Raw genomic sequence first — 9,842 nt, forward strand, 5'->3', positions numbered from 1 at the left:
CACACAGCTTCTGATTGCACGAGGCTTGCAACCTTCGGATTTGAACTAGGCCTTTCATAACCCCATTGCATTTGGTGGAAGGCAATGCTCTCAATGAGAATAATTGCACCCTCAACGGTCTTGTTCATGATTATTCCACCAGCTGACATATCAATAAGATCTCTTGAAGCATGTGTCAGCCCTCTATAGGATATCTGAAGCACTAACCAATCCTTTTGCCCATGATTAGGACATTTTATAAGCAAATACTTATATCTCTCCCAAGCTGCATACAAGCTCTCACTACCATCTTGCGCAAAACTGAGGATCTGGTCACGAATTGCAGCTTGCTTGTAAAGTGGAAAATATCTATACAGGAAAGCTTGTGAAATATCACCCCAAGTGTATGATCTTGATGGCAAAGAATAGTACCAGTCCTTAGCAGCATCTCTGAGAGAGAATGTGAACAACATACACTTGATAGCATCTTGGGAAACGCCATGATACGGGACTGTATTGGCATACTCCAGAACATTACTAATGTGCTCATGAGGGTCTTCATTGGGTAATCCACTAAACTGATTATGCAAGATGAGAGCAATAAGTCCAGGCCTCAACTCAAAATTTTCGGCCTCAATAGATGGCCAAATTGGCCTTGTCATCATGTCCAAACTACTTGGCAACCAAAGATCATGTACTAAAGCCATATGTTCAAGTGCAACTGTCAATCAACCTACAAATAATAAGATATCCTACACACGCTCACAAACATGAAACATTGGTGAGAGGGTTAGTATCCTAATAAGCCGAAGCAAAAAAGAGTAAAAAGGTAAAAGAAACACAGAAATAAATTTGACTGGAAATTTAAACAAAAACTAAACTAAGCCTAGTCTATAGCTTCACACAATCGCTCGACGCTAGTCCCCAGCAACAGCGCCAAAATGATCAATTGAAAGTATAGCAAGGTTTTTACACCCCAAACTACGGATGTCGTGTTCTCCACAGGGACTAGGCGACGACGACTATGCTCGGCTAAAGCTAGGTAGCACAATTTTAAGAGATAAATGCAGAAAATAAGAATCTAAACTAACAATAATTGTACCCAAAGATAATCCACACAAAAAAATACAAACAACAAAGGGAGATTAAGATTGCAATCACCGTCTTTTTGGTGTTTTCATATTACTTGCGAAACTAAAATGCTAACACGGGGGATCAACACTAAAAAAAGGGTAAACAAGATATGATACTGGGACAGAAATATATCACAACACAAACATATATATTTTCACATGAACGTAATTAACACAGGGACTACAGAACACACATAAGCACACATAAGCGAACAGGGCACTACACCATGATTCAGATTACACAAGTAAACAAATAATACAAGCCACTTGACTAGTATCACAGATCAACAGAGTAGTATTGAACAACTAAAAAATAGATAGTAGAAGTAACTAGTACATGGAGCAAGTACTCTTAGAATCTGAATGTTTCAGACTACACGTCTCAAACTACAGAAAATTCGGAGAAGAGAAGGATAAAGAGAGATGGCAGCAGGAGGTTAGAGAAAGAAGAAGAAGCAACTAGGGCATGGAGAAAGGAGCAGCAACAGTACGGGATTCAGAGAAGAGCAACAGAGAGGGAGAGAGCAGTAGCAAGGGCGAGGGAAGGAGGAGCAGCACCAGGGGCGCAAGACGAGCAGCAGCAGCAGCAGGAACGTGAGAAGGAGCAGTACCAAGGGCGTGAGAGGGGAAGCAGCAGCGTGGTGAGGAGAAGGAGAAGAGCAACAGCGAGGTAAGGGAAGAGCAGCGAGCAGCAGGGAGGCGCTGGATGTGGTGGTGTTGTGGCGACGACGCGGTGGTGTTGGAGGCGCGAGGTGGTGGATGGCGCTGGTGATGGATGGCGTGAGTGATGTATGGCGCGAGGTAGTGATGCGGTGGGAGGTGCTGGTGGCGCGCCGCCACGCCGGCCTCGCCGCGGTGGCGGCCGGAGATGGAGAAGGGGTCGGGTGAGGGAGATGGAGATGCCAGGCCTTATTGGGAATAGAGGCTGCGCTAGGGATTTGGTTCCTCTCCTCAGATCTGCACTTTTGCACTTCGGCCCTTCTACTTCTCTTCCTACTTCACAAGTTGATCCTCCGCTTCTTTAGGCAGAACCTTGATACTTTAATATTCTTCACACTCAAGTCCCTCTTCCTTCTCTTCTTTCATATGCTCATCTCAATAGTCACATAGACGGAATCTTGAAGTTTATAGTGCCTTTGTGCACTTTTCTGCAAAAGAAACAAGTGACAAGTAAATGATCCCTTTATAAGATTTTCATTCAAATATGCAATAGTTCACGGCAAGAATTGATGGTCAGGTCACAATAAACCGCATATTTGAGTGCGAAAAGATGTATATGAAATGTGTTGATCAATATAGGTCTGGGTCGGTGCCAACGAAGATTGGTTTGCCTACCTCCGGCCTGATACCACCATCATTTTGCACAACATCCACAGCAGTGCGGCCGTTCCGGTAGACCCCTTCTCCACCATTGGGATCGGCCTTCCAGACTGGCTGGGCTTGAATACGTATGATGATGCCTACATGAGATTGAAGAAGATAGCAATTGCGGACCCGCCGACAAAGCGACGCGGCTACGACAATTACTATCTCGTCGCGGTGTTTGACATAAGGATTGACATCAATGCAAGACGCAGTAACGGCAGAGGCTGGCGCATGTTGGCGGCGGCAGATTTGTACCCCTACACGTTCGAAGACGCCGTGCGCCATCTAGGTCGCATCTTCGCGGTGACAAGCTAGGGGACTTGTTTCATCTGGTTGCCATCCTATGGTACGGGAGATTACAAACGGAATGCACAAACCATCATTTGCATCCCTAACGGTACTCCATTATTTTGCAGGGACCAGTCATCCCCCGATCAAAATAAGATCGCCGATCCTGGATGTGCATTTGCATCCGCGATTCGGTCTAATCTGGAACCTTGTAGCTGACTTTGGCATATTGGGATCAACTATCTTAGCAGTCGTTACCCATGCATGGTACCACTGATGTGCAACATGGTCACACAATCTACCACGATCGGACCGTCACCATCTACCCAGGTATTCCATTTTTTAACCCTCTCGCCTTCTCTTCCATTGTTGTACTAGTAGTATACTTACTACTACTAGTAGGAGTACTTTTTACCTTGGAGGACGCGTATAGCTAGCTGGGCCCTTGAAGACTTGAACCCACTAGCTGCCACCATTTTTGTTTTTCCATGTCTTACTATCTCGTCCATGTAGCCAAGAGTGGCTATATATAATAAGCCGGTTATTTTACTTCCTCTATACCGGAGTAGTACTATTTGCTGCATAGTATTACTGACCACCATATTTGAGCACAACGTTATTATGCATGGACCTTGACTATGTATGTCACCATGTGTCCAGATCTGGATGCCGCGTGTACCAAATGAACAGCGCCGAGTTCGACCCCCGTGATGCTACGTGGGTGCCGAGGAACACTCTTGGAGAGTACTCGCTTTTCAACGGGGATAGCTACCCCATTGTGAAGCAGATGCCACCTTCCGTGCACGACACGGAAGGCATGCCATTCATGAAGCATGGTTGTGTCTTAATTGCATACCGCCGGATGAACGACATGCTGGGACACGCTATCCCTGATTTATGTCGCTTCAGCTTGGATGAGTCTCCATCGTGTGGAACCGGACTAGAAAGCTGCGACAATGATTCCCGTTGCCCACCGCTATGGATCATGCCATCCATGAAGAACACCTGGGACTGGAACCTGGAGGAGGACATGCATGTAGCCCATCTATAACGTGTAAGTGGAGTACGGTAATTGTGAACGGTAGCGCTGTGAATATATGTAGACTAGTCGTGCACAAATTTATCACATGAATTGGAGATGAACTTGTGTGGCATACTGGCATTTGTCCTTTAGAATTTATTACTAGTAAATGTTTTATGTGTACGTGCAACTTGTGTGGTTGTTGCACGGGCTCCAACATGCTCTTTGAGAAAAAAAGGTGGCATAGCTTTCGATATACGTGATGTGGCGGCATCATACAGTAGCATCGTTCGCTATAGTTGTAGTACACTCCTACTAGGACAACAACTCCTATAAATCTTGCGCTTGGCTCTTTGCCTCTTCGGGAGGTTCAACAGTTCGTACTTGTGTGAACCTTGCACTTGCCTCTTCGCCTCTTCAGAAGGTCCAACAATCATGATACTACAGTACAATATGCGTCTGGCAATCTGACACCGATTGAACTGCTGCACGTCTACCGCGAGGGCGAGGCGAGGGCGAGGGCGAGGAAGAGGGAGAGGGCGCTGTAGTCAAAACCCTCTCCTCGTCCTGTGAACCACCGCGTGCGTGGGCGAGAGAGAGGCATAGTAAGCAAGCTTCTCCTCGTTCAGCGAGTTGATGGGACACATCAAAGCAGCACTAGTACTAGTAGTAGTCCATACTGCATCCTTTCCGATTAATATGGCTTAATTTGAAACGAGAAAAATACACTGGCGGTCAACGTATGTAACAATACGCTCTTTATGGTCACTATATATAGTTTTGCGTCGATTATACAATCACTAGCTCATCGTAGAGCACCGTATTGCACCCTACTGACCGGCCACATAGTCGACATGGCACTTTGTTGACTGGTTAAATTGTCACCTGGTTTCTGGGTCCCACCTGTTAGTTGGCGTAGCAAAGAAATCAGTTAAACAAAACTTTACGCAGGCGCCACACGAGTCCAACCCTTGCGCCCAAACCGCCCTGGCTGTGTATGTGAGTGCATGCACGTGTCCTCCCTCGGCCTTCCAACAAAGAGTGTATGTCAGCTATAAAACAAAGAGTGTAGTAGTACATGATGTACATCTACACTTCCAATGCATTTAGCCTTTAATCTAAATCGATATTGATTGACTAATGCACCAACTTGTGTTGTAGGTCTAGGCTACATGTCTATCCTTAATTATAGCATGCAACGGCCTTCATTTAATATTCTTATCTCAATGGTCGCATGCACACATAAGTCTGCTACTTTTGGGCGTTAATTATACCCTGGTCAATGTGTAAATCTCTAAATGTACAGTCTTTCACGGACGTAGGGAGTAGGTTGAGCACTTGAGCGTGAGCGTGTGTTTTGCGCCATGTGCTGTGTGCCGCATGGGTGCGTGAGTGTTGCGTGCGTCCATGTGGAGTACGTGTGAGTGTTGCATGTTGCATGCATGGGGCTTACTCCCTCCCATTGACATGTTCATATTTCAAACTTACTCTGTTCCCTCCATATGGTGATACTCCCTCTGTTCCCAAATACTCCAGTACGGAGTAAAAGCCTCCCTCTATTCCCAAATACGGAGTATTTGTCTTTCTATAGATTTCAACAAGTGACTAGGTACGGAGCAAAATGAGTGAAGTGAGTGTAGAGGCATAGGGATACTGTAGAAAGGTAATCCTCGCGATCCATCATTCCCCATCTCGGTCACAGAGAACTATTCAACTATCTTTGCAGTGAAGTGACAATACACGCTGCAGCAGATGGGACACGTAATTAATAAGCTGAACCAGCGTGTTGGTGTTACTAAATCAGCCTTACCTAGTACTGCCATCATGTTTGCCAATAGAGCACGCTTCCGCAAATACGCCTACGCACCTATGTCCTCCATTAACTGACATATGGGCCCTCTTGTGGTAGACCCACATGTCATCGGTGTAACTATTTACACTCCAGAGGACGGTGCCTATATCCTGGTAGTAGTACTAGTAGAATTGAGATTTAATGCACCTTCTTCCCCGTCTTCCACTCTTCTTCCTCCTCTCTTCTTCTTCCTCCTCTCTTCCCCATCATCGGCCGCACACCATTTACCCCCGCTTATTACTCGCCCGCCCGCGCCATCTTCCTTGGTAGCTCGCGTGTACCATATCCCCCTGCTCACTGCTCGGCCACATGAGGAGAAGCTTCTTTGCTCGCCCGCCCGAATCCACTTCCCCGCTGGATCGCACGCACCGAAAACCCCAATGGCAGAACCGACTGACACGTAGAGCCGCGATTGGAATTCCCTCCTCGATGTTCTCTTGGAGCAGATCTGTAGTCGTATGGACCTACTCAGCACCGTCCATCTGGCCGCATGCTCAGTGTCTTTGTACCATCTACTCGTCTGCAACCGGCCGGCTCTTTTCAAGACACCCTGCTTGCTGATGCCCGATCCTCGCAGGTGGCCCAGACACCGACTTGACAATCCTACGGAGGTTGCCATGGTGCCCCTCGACATGCTACCACTACCCGTCCACCTGTCCTTCATGCGCGGCCACTACTGGGCGGGCATGAAGGCCAACTGGATCGTCCTCATCCACCACACCGGTAGTCCGTGGCATCTCGTGGATATCTACACCCAGCAAGAGATCACCCTTCCATCGTTGGATACCGCCGACATCGAGCCTCGCGGCCCGCCGGACACTCCTGCCTACTACGCACGAGACGAGTCAAGCTTTTGGCTCGACCTCTGTTTGCAGAAAGTTGTAATCTGCAAAGTGCCCGCACCATCAGAAGACTACATGGATTACAAGCTCTTTGCCTTGTTCAACATGGGATTAGTCTATCTGGAATCCGGTCGCCATACATGGTTATGGCTCATCATCAATCCTGTTGAGGCAACATTTCTGTCGGATGCTATAGTGCATGATGGCATCGTTTACGCGGTCGACGCACAGATTGGCTGCCTATACTGGTGGATTCTATCATCGTGTAATTGTTCTATCTCATCTCATCTTTACCTTATGAATACGACTGCCTGTTCATTTGTTACAAATTTAGAATGCATAGCATGTCTATAACCACATCATTGCTATATGTTCCTCTCATTTCCTAGATTTTTATGACCACACATGTTATTGTTAGAGTTGATATGAGAACAATTGGCATCTAATGATTGTTAGAATACATATTATGAGCATAACATCATGATTGCTATATGTTACTCTTGTTTACTAGATTTTTATAACAACGCATGTTATTGCTTAGAGTTGATATGAGAATAGTAATAGTAAGTGCTATGGTAGAATATGAGTAGGCGATGTCATAGCTGTTTTCCTCTCATTGTTACATGATGTTTGAACCATGACATGTTGCTAGAATATGAAAGCCATTGGCTTATTTTTTAACTTGGGGTATGATTATGACCACGGCATTGCAATTCTCTGTCTATGATATGTGTCACTGTTATAATAATCTTAATTCCACACATACTCTAAACATGATTGTTTATTTTTGTCCTTTTGGTCTCCAATTTGAATTGTTGCAGCAGACGCAAATGTGTTGGCCTTCATGATTCCAGGACCTGGAATCATACCAGCCGATGGGTGCTGGTTTATCGCTCATTCAGCTGACGGTGGTCATTTGATGCTCATTCGCACATACCAAATTGACCAAACCATTACATCAAACCACATGCAGTACAATGCGTGGGGCGTTCGTGACATTGATGGCTATGGCTGCTTCATGTTCGAGAAAGATCCCAGCTCTGTTGGGCCAGGCGTATTCAACTAGAGGCGGGATTACAGCCTCGGCAACCACTCCTTGTTCCTTGGGCTCAATTATCTGATCATCCAACCAATCATCGATCATATCACCGGCGATGAGTACTGTGCTATGAAACTTCCATTCGCGAGGGGGGGCTGTGTTTACACATCATACCATGGGTTTCATGAATCACCATATCCAGAGATTCGTCGACACAGCTTGTTGCCAGGTAATCTTCAGTGTGTGAAAGGCATCAAGCTTCCATTCGATGGATGGCTTTTGCAAACCCGACATGCGGCAATGTGGTTCATGCCAACAGCAAATACACACAACTTGATTCGTGCTGATATCTAGACTGAGCCATGTATTCTGCTGCTGTAGCACGACCCTCTTTTGTTGGATATTATGTACTGTTGTTAGTTTGAAGCACTCCTCTGGTTTGAAGGATAGATACCTTCCTGGGATCAAGTGCATCCTAACTCACCTGCGTAGGATGTACTGATAATGATGATGGAGATGCTGTGCAGAAGCCATATATATACATATATATCAGTTAGGCTTCAAGTGCGTACTTGTTAGTTAAACCTATGTATAAATTGTGACACTAAATACGACTAGTAAGTAGTACAGTAGCAGTACTAGTATACGTCGGTCAAATTATTCATCATGTCCACACATTGAATTGACGTGACAACACGCTGCGCGTGAGGTGACACAAGAATCCCGGCGGCGTGTTCGGGTATTCCGGACTTCAGATTTGGAGTACCACTTATCTGTCGAAATCTTTTTTTTCGAAATGGAGGCAAAAGATTTGCCTCATCCATTAAATAAGAGGAGAATAGAGTTTAGAGTTTTTACAAGCGCCCTTGCAAAACGGCATGGCAATTACTCTCGTACAACTGTCGAAGAAGCATGAGTTTTTACTCTGTCAAAATCTTTCATCATTCACTTAAAACAGTCGATTGGTCATACATTGAGTACCATATAACTGGAATTACCGATGCAAGTCGAAGAAGGATTGGCCGGTGCTGCCGGCTGGTGTCAAGTTCGATCCCAGGGATCAGGAGCTGATCGAGCACCTTGAGGCCAAAGTGAGTGTTGACAACGCGAGATTTCAGTCTCTCATCGATTTGTTCATACCAACCATCGACAGCGAGCATGGCATATGCTACACCCAACCTGAGAAACTTCCAGGTAAGACACCGATCGGCCGTCTACTTGCACAAACATATTCCTTTCTTTATAGCTCTATTTTTCTTTTTAGACGCAGACCTGGTGAAACAATTACAATTTGAAAGCTAATAAAAAGTGAAACAAGTGACTGCAACATGCCCAAGATGTTATGAAAATGCCAACTAGGTACACTAAAACCTATATTCCACAATACTGCAGGTATCACACTGAGTGGCCTAAGGAAGCATTTCTTCCTGCGCAATTCCAGGGCGTTCGAAAGGGGCACGTGGACGCGTCGCAAGATATAGTCGGAGTGCGGCACGCACGCAATGTGGCACAAGACCGGCAATACCTTGCCTGTGATGGTCAACGGCCGGCAGACGGGCAGCAAAAAAGGTTCTGGTGTTGCACACCAACAAGAACTTCAAACAGCAGAGGACCAACTGGGTGATGCGCCAGTACCACATCGGGGACCTAGAGCAAGAGAAGGAGCAGGAGCTGGTCCTCTGCAAGATTTTCTACCAGACGAACACTAGGGCCAGGAGTAGTTTGGTATTGGTAGTTGTACTACCTTGTTGTCCGCAAGTTGGTATTGTTGTTAACGATCTTTTGGTATGAACTTGCATTTGCTTCCAACCATCATACCGAGGGTCGACGCGGATATAAAGCTGAATCATTTGTTTCGAAACGAATTCTCAGGCACTTGATTTTTATTTGATGGGTAGCATAAGCACCCGCCGTTCGAATTCCCAGTTCTGCAGTTTTTTTGAAACAAGTGCATGCACTTATTATCACGATAAAAAAACAATATTCGTGCTGCGTCCCAGTTATCAGTCTGTGCTTGCAGAATTCTCTCGTTTATTGAGCACATATATTGTTTTTTCAGGTCGAGCAAGTTTCAACTAGGCTGTAGACTGACCAGGGTTGGTTATGTTTCTAACAGGCCTAGCCCATGACAACAACGGGGCACAAAGATCCAGCAGGTATCTACTAGCCTCTGGCCCGCCAGCGTTAGTTATATTTTGTCTTACAACATCCGCAGGCAGTTTTGTTACTGAATCAAACACACAGCCCAGTTCTATTTTCCTCTTGAAACGCATGTCCTACATCCGTTTTCTAATCTCTACCTATAGTTTTACTAGTTCATATA

General features: G+C 45.7%; 1 pseudogene; it reads left to right on the plus strand.

Annotated features, from left to right (window-relative positions):
* Positions 1-216: 216 nt before the first annotated feature.
* Positions 217-308, plus strand: LOC123140296 (uncharacterized; annotated as a pseudogene).
* Positions 309-9,842: the final 9,534 nt, after the last annotated feature.

The sequence above is a fragment of the Triticum aestivum genome, chromosome 6B (genome assembly GCF_018294505.1).
Source record: "Triticum aestivum cultivar Chinese Spring chromosome 6B, IWGSC CS RefSeq v2.1, whole genome shotgun sequence".
NCBI lineage: Eukaryota > Viridiplantae > Streptophyta > Magnoliopsida > Poales > Poaceae > Triticum > Triticum aestivum.